Raw genomic sequence first — 6,000 nt, 5'->3', positions numbered from 1 at the left:
TGAAGGGTTGAAGAAGGGTATATATAGGAGAGAGGGGGGTAATGGTTCGGCCATGATGGGTGGGTTTGGGAGGGAAAGTGGTTTGAATTTGAAGGGTGAGGTTGGTGGGGATTTATGAAGGATGGATGTGAGTGGTGAAGAGAAAGATGGGATTTGATAGGTGAAGGGTTTTTGGGGAAGAGGTATTGAGGTGATTGGTGAGTGGGGGAAGAAGAGAGAGAGTGATGGTGGGGTCCTGTGGGGTCCACAGATCCTGTGGTGTCAAGGAAAAGTCATCCCTGCACCAAATGTTGCTCAAAATCACGTTTTGAGCCATTTCTGGCGTTAAACGCCGGGCTGATGCCCATTCCTGGCGTTTAACGCCAGGTTGTTGCCCTTTACTGGCGTTTAACGCCAGTCTGGTGCCCCTTTCTGGCGTTAAACGCCCAGAATGGTGCCAGACTGGGCGTTAAACGCCCAACAGCTAGCATTACTGGCGTTTGAACGCCAGCTTCTTCTCCTCCAGGGTGTGCTGTTTTTCTTCCTGTTTTTCATTCTGTTTTTGCTTTTTTCATTGTTTTTGTGACTTCTTATGATCATCAACCTACAAAAAAGATAAAATAACAAGAAAATAGTAAGCTATAAAACATTGGGTTGCCTCCCAACAAGCGCTTCTTTAATGTCATTAGCTTGACAGAGGACTCTCATGGAGCCTCAGAAATACTCAGAACCGTGTTGGAACCTCCCAACACCAAACTTAGAGTTTGAATGTGGGGGTTCAACACCAAACTTAGAGTTTGGTTGTGGCCTCCCAATACCAAACTTAGAGTTTGACTGTGGGGGCTCTGCTTGGCTCTGTTTTGAGAGAAGCTCTTCATGCTTCCTCTCCATGATGATAGAGGGATGTCCTTGGGCCTTAAACACCAAGGATTCTTCATTCACTTGAATGATCAACTCTCCTCTATCAACATCAATCACAGCCTTTGCTGTGGCTAGGAAGGATCTGCCAAGGATGATGGATTCATCCATGCACTTCCCAGTCTCTAGGACTATGAAATCAGTAGGGATGTAATGGTCTTCAATCTTCACCAAAACATTCTCTACAAGTCCATGAGCTTGTTTTCTTGAATTGTCTGCCATTTCTAATGAGATTCTTGCAGCTTGCACCTCAAAGATCCCTAATTTCTCCATTACAGAGAGGGGCATGAGGTTTACACTTGACCCTAAGTCACACAAGGCCTTCTTGAAGGTCATGGTGCCTATGGTACAAGGTATAGAAAACTTCCCAGGATCTTGCCTCTTTTAAGGTCATTTCTGCCTAGACAAGTCATCCAGTTCTTTGGTGAGCAAAGGTGGTTCTTCCTTCCAAGTCTCATTTCCAAATAACTTGTCATTTAGCTTCATGATTGCTCCAAGGTATTTAGCAACTTGCTCTTCAGTGACATACTCATCCCCTTCAGAGGAAGAATACTCATCAGAGCTCATGAATGGCAGAAGTAAGTCCAATGGAATCTCTATGGTCTCATTTTGAGCCTCAGATTCCCATGGTTCCTCATTGAGGAACTCAGAGGAGATTGGTACACGCCCACTGAGGTCTTCCTCAGTGGCGTCCTCCTCCTCTCTTTCCTCTCCATATTCGGCCATGTCTATGGCTTTGCACTCTCCTTTTGGATTTTCTTCTGTATTACTTGAAAGAGTCCTAGGAGGGAGTTCAGTAATTTTCTTGCTCAGCTATCCCACTTGTCCTTCCAAATTTCTGATGGAGGACCTTGTTTCATTCATGAAACTCTGAGTGGTCTTTATTAGATCAGAGACCATTGTTGCTAAGTCAGAAGTATTCTGCTTAGAACTCTCTGTCTGTTGCTGAGAAGATGATGGAAAAGGCTTGCTATTGCTAAACCTGTTTCTTCCACCATTATTGTTATTGAAACCTTGTTGAGGTCTCTCTTGATTCTTCCATGAGAAATTTGGGTGATTTCTCCATGAAGAATTATAGGTGTTTCCATAGGGTTCTCCTAGGTAATTCACCTCTTCCATTGAAGGGCTCTCAGTATCATAAGCTTCTTCCTCAGATGAAGCATCCTTAGTATTGTTTGGTGCATTTTGCATTCCAGACAGACTTTGAGAAATCAAATTGACTTGTTGAGTCAATATCTTGTTCTGAGCCAATATGGCATTCAGAGCGTCAATCTCAAGAACTCCTTTCTTCTGACTAGTCCCATTGTTCACAGGATTCCTTTCAGAAGTGTACATGAATTGGTTATTTGCAACCATTTCAATCAATTCTTGAGCTTCTGCAGGCGTCTTCTTCAGATGAAGAGATCCTCCAGCAGAGCTATCCAAAGACATCTTGGATAGTTCAGAGAGACCATCATAGAAAATACCTATGATGCTCCATTCAGAAAGCATGTCTGAAGGACATCTTCTGATTAATTGTTTGTATCTTTCCCAAGCTTCATAGAGGGATTCTCCATCCTTCTGTCTGAAGGTTTGGACTTCCACTCTAAGCTTACTCCATCTTTGTGGTGGAAAGAACTTTGCCAAGAAGGCATTGACTAGCTTTTCCCAAGAGTCCAGGCTTTCTTTAGGTTGAGAATCCAACCATATTCTAGCTCTGTCTCTTACAGCAAAAGGGAATAGCATCAGTCTGTAGACCTCAGGGTTAACCCCATTAGTCTTGACTGTGTCACAAATTTGCAAGAATTCAGCTAAGAACTGATGAGGATCTTCCATTGGAAGTCCATGGAACTTGCAATTCTGTTGCATTAGAGAAACTAATTGAGGCTTAAGCTCAAAGTTGTTTGCTCCAATGGCAGGGATAGAGATGCTTCTCCCATAGAAATCAGGAGTAGGTGCAGTAAAGTCACCCAGCACCTTCCTTGCATTGTTGGCATTGTTGTTGTTTTCGGCTGCCATGTCTTCTTTTTCCTTGAAGAATTCGGTCAGGTCCTCTAAAGAGAGTTGTGCTTTAGCTTCTCTTAGCTTTCTCTTCAAGGTCCTTTCAGGTTCAGGATCAGCTTCAACAAGAATGCCTTTGTCTCTGCTCCTGCTCATATGAAAGAGAAGAGAACAAGAAAATGTGGAATCCTCTATGTCACAGTATAGAGATTCCTTGAAGTGTCAGAGGAAAAGAGAAATAGAAAGAAGAAGGAGAAGAAGAATTCGAACTTTATTAGTTAGAGTTCGAATTGTGCATTAAGAAGGAGTAGTACTCCATAAATAGAAGGATGTGGGAAGGAGGGAAGAGAATTTTTGAAAATTCAATTAAAAGATTTTGAAAACATTTTGAAAATTTGATTGGTAATTTTCGAAAATCAAAAGTGAAAAAGAAATCAAGTGATCTTTGAAAAAGATTTTGAAATTAGAAATTAAAAAGATTTGACTGAAAACTAAAAAAAATGTGATTAAAAAGATTTGATTGAAAAGTTATGGTTTTAAAAAGATGTGATTGAGAAGATATGATTTGAAAACAATTTTAAAGGATATGATTTGAAAACAATTTGAAAAGATGTGATTAAAAAAAAATTGATGACTTGCCTAACAAGAAAAGATATGATTCAAACATAAAACCTTCCTTAATAGAAAAGGCAAAAAATGTTCAATCAAATCATTAATTGTTAGTAAGTATCTTTGAAAAAGGAAAGAAATTGATTTTGAAAACATTTGATTGAAAAGATATGATTTGAAAAAGATTTGGTTTTGAAAAACTTTGAAAACTTGAAAAAAAGATTGATTTGAAAACAAAATCTTCCTCCTAGCACCATCTTGGCGTTAAACGCCCAGAATGGTATACATTCTGGCGTTTAACGCCCAAAATGCTACCTTTTTGGGCGTTAAACGCCCAACCAGGTACCCTGGCTGGCGTTTAAACGCCAGTCTGCCTTCTTCACTGGGCATTTTTGAATGCTCAGCTTTTTCCGTATAATTCCTCTGCAGTGTGTTCTGAATCTTCAATTCTTTGTATCATTGACTTGAAAAGACACAAATTAAAAATATTTTTGGATTTTTAATAATCAAAATGCAATAAGAATCAAATAACAATGCATGCAAGACACCAAACTTAGCAGTTTGTATACCACTAACACTATATGAGACACATAAACACTCAAGCCAAAAGAATTCAAAGATCAGAGTAAGAAATCATCAAGAATTACTTGAAGATCCTTAAGACACATGAATGAATGCATGTAATTGACACCAAACTTAAGATGAGACACTAGACTTAAGCAAGAAACAGCAAATATTTTTTTGGTTTTTATGATTTTGTAATTTTTTTGTGTTTTTCGAAAATTAAGTGGAAAAAGGTATCAAATTCTTAATGAGAATTCCAGGAATCAGTGCAATGCTAGTCTAAGACTCCGGTCCAGGAATTAGACATGGCTTCACAGCCAGCCAAGCTTTCAAAGAAAGCTTCGGTCCAAAACACTAGACATGACCAAAGGTCAGCCAAGCCATAGCAGATCACTGCTCCAAAAGCAAAATTGATGAAAATCAACAAGCTCTTGTGGTGATGAGTTGAAACCTCGGTCCAATCAGATTAGACATGGCTTCTCAGCCAGCCAGATTTCAACAAATCATCATGAAACTCTAGAATTCATCTTCAAGAATTTCGAAAAAAAATAAATACCTAATCTAAGCAACAAGATGAACCGTCAGTTGTCCAAACTAGAACAATCCCAGGCATTGTTACCAAAAGCTTGCTCAAAACTTGAACAATCCCCGGCAACGGCGCCAAAAACTTGGTAGCGAGAAATTGTGATCACTACAACTTCACACAACTAACCAGCAAGTGCACTGGGTCGTCCAAGTAATACCTTACGTGAGTAAGGGTCGATCCCACGGAGATTGTTAGCATTGAAGCAAGCTATGGTCATCTTGTAAGTCTTAGTCAGGCAAACTCAAATGTATATGGTGATGAACGAAAATAATATAAAAGATAAAGATAGTGATACTTATGCATATCATTGGTGTATGAGCTTCAGACAAGTGTATGAAGATGCCTTCCCTTCCGTCTCTCTGCTTTCCTACTGCCTTCATCCAATCCTTCTTACTCCTTTCCATGGCAAGCTCGTGTAGGGTTTCACTGTTGTCAGCAGCTACCTCCCATCCTCTCAGTGAAAGCGATTGCATATGTCCTGTCACGGCATAGCGGAATTCAGCTGTCGGTTCTCGGTCAGGCCGGAATAATATCCATTGATACTTTTGCGTCTGTCACTAACGCCCTAGCCTGCTAGGAGTTTGAAGCACGTCACAGTCATTTAGTCATTGAATCCTACTCAGAATACCACAGACAAGGTTAGACCTTCCGGATTCTCTTGAATGCCGCCATCAGGTCCTGCCTATACCACGAAGATTCCGATTAAAGTATCCAAGAGATATTCACTAAGCCTTGGTTGCTTGTAGAACAAGAATGGTTGTCAGTCACCTTGTTCATGAGTGAGAATGGTGATGGGCGTCAATCATCACCTTCATCAAGTTGAAGAACAAGTGATATCTTGGACAAAGAACAAGTGGAATTGAATGGAAGAACAATAGTAATTGCATTAATACTCGAGGTACAGCAGAGCTCCACACCTTAATCTATGGTGTGTAGAAACTCCACCGTTGAAAATACATAAGAACAAGGTCTAGGCATGGCCGAATGGCCAGCCTCCAAAGGTCTAAGATAGCATAAAACAAAGATAGCTACCAAAAGTCTCCCTAAATACAATAGTAAAAGGTCCTACTTATAGAAAACTAGTACACAGATGAGTAAATGACATAAAAATCCACTTCCGGGCCCACTTGGTGTGTGCTTGGGCTGAGCAATGAAGCAATTTCGTGTAGAGACTCTCCTTGGAGTTAAACGCCAGCTTTAGTGCCAGTTTGGGCGTTTAACTCCCAATTAGGTGCCAGTTCCGGCGTTTAACGCTGGAATTTCTTGAGGTGACTTTGAACGCCGGTTTGGGCCATCAAATATTGGGCAAAGTATGGACTATTATATATTGCTGGAAAGCCCAGGATGTCTACTTTCCAACGCCG

The 6,000-nt window shown here is 40.5% G+C and overlaps 1 non-coding gene across 1 annotated transcript; it reads left to right on the top strand.

The window, feature by feature from the left end:
* Positions 1-2,382: 2,382 nt before the first annotated feature.
* LOC130971829 (small nucleolar RNA R71) lies at positions 2,383-2,490 on the top strand. The gene has a single exon (XR_009083036.1). It is a non-coding gene; the product is annotated as a small nucleolar RNA R71 (small nucleolar RNA).
* The last annotated feature ends 3,510 nt before the right edge of the window (positions 2,491-6,000 follow it).

Source organism: Arachis stenosperma, chromosome 3 (genome assembly GCF_014773155.1).
Source record: "Arachis stenosperma cultivar V10309 chromosome 3, arast.V10309.gnm1.PFL2, whole genome shotgun sequence".
In the NCBI taxonomy this organism is placed as follows: domain Eukaryota; kingdom Viridiplantae; phylum Streptophyta; class Magnoliopsida; order Fabales; family Fabaceae; genus Arachis; species Arachis stenosperma.
Note: the sequence above shows the minus strand (reverse complement) of the source record. Positions and strands in the feature narration are given on the sequence as shown.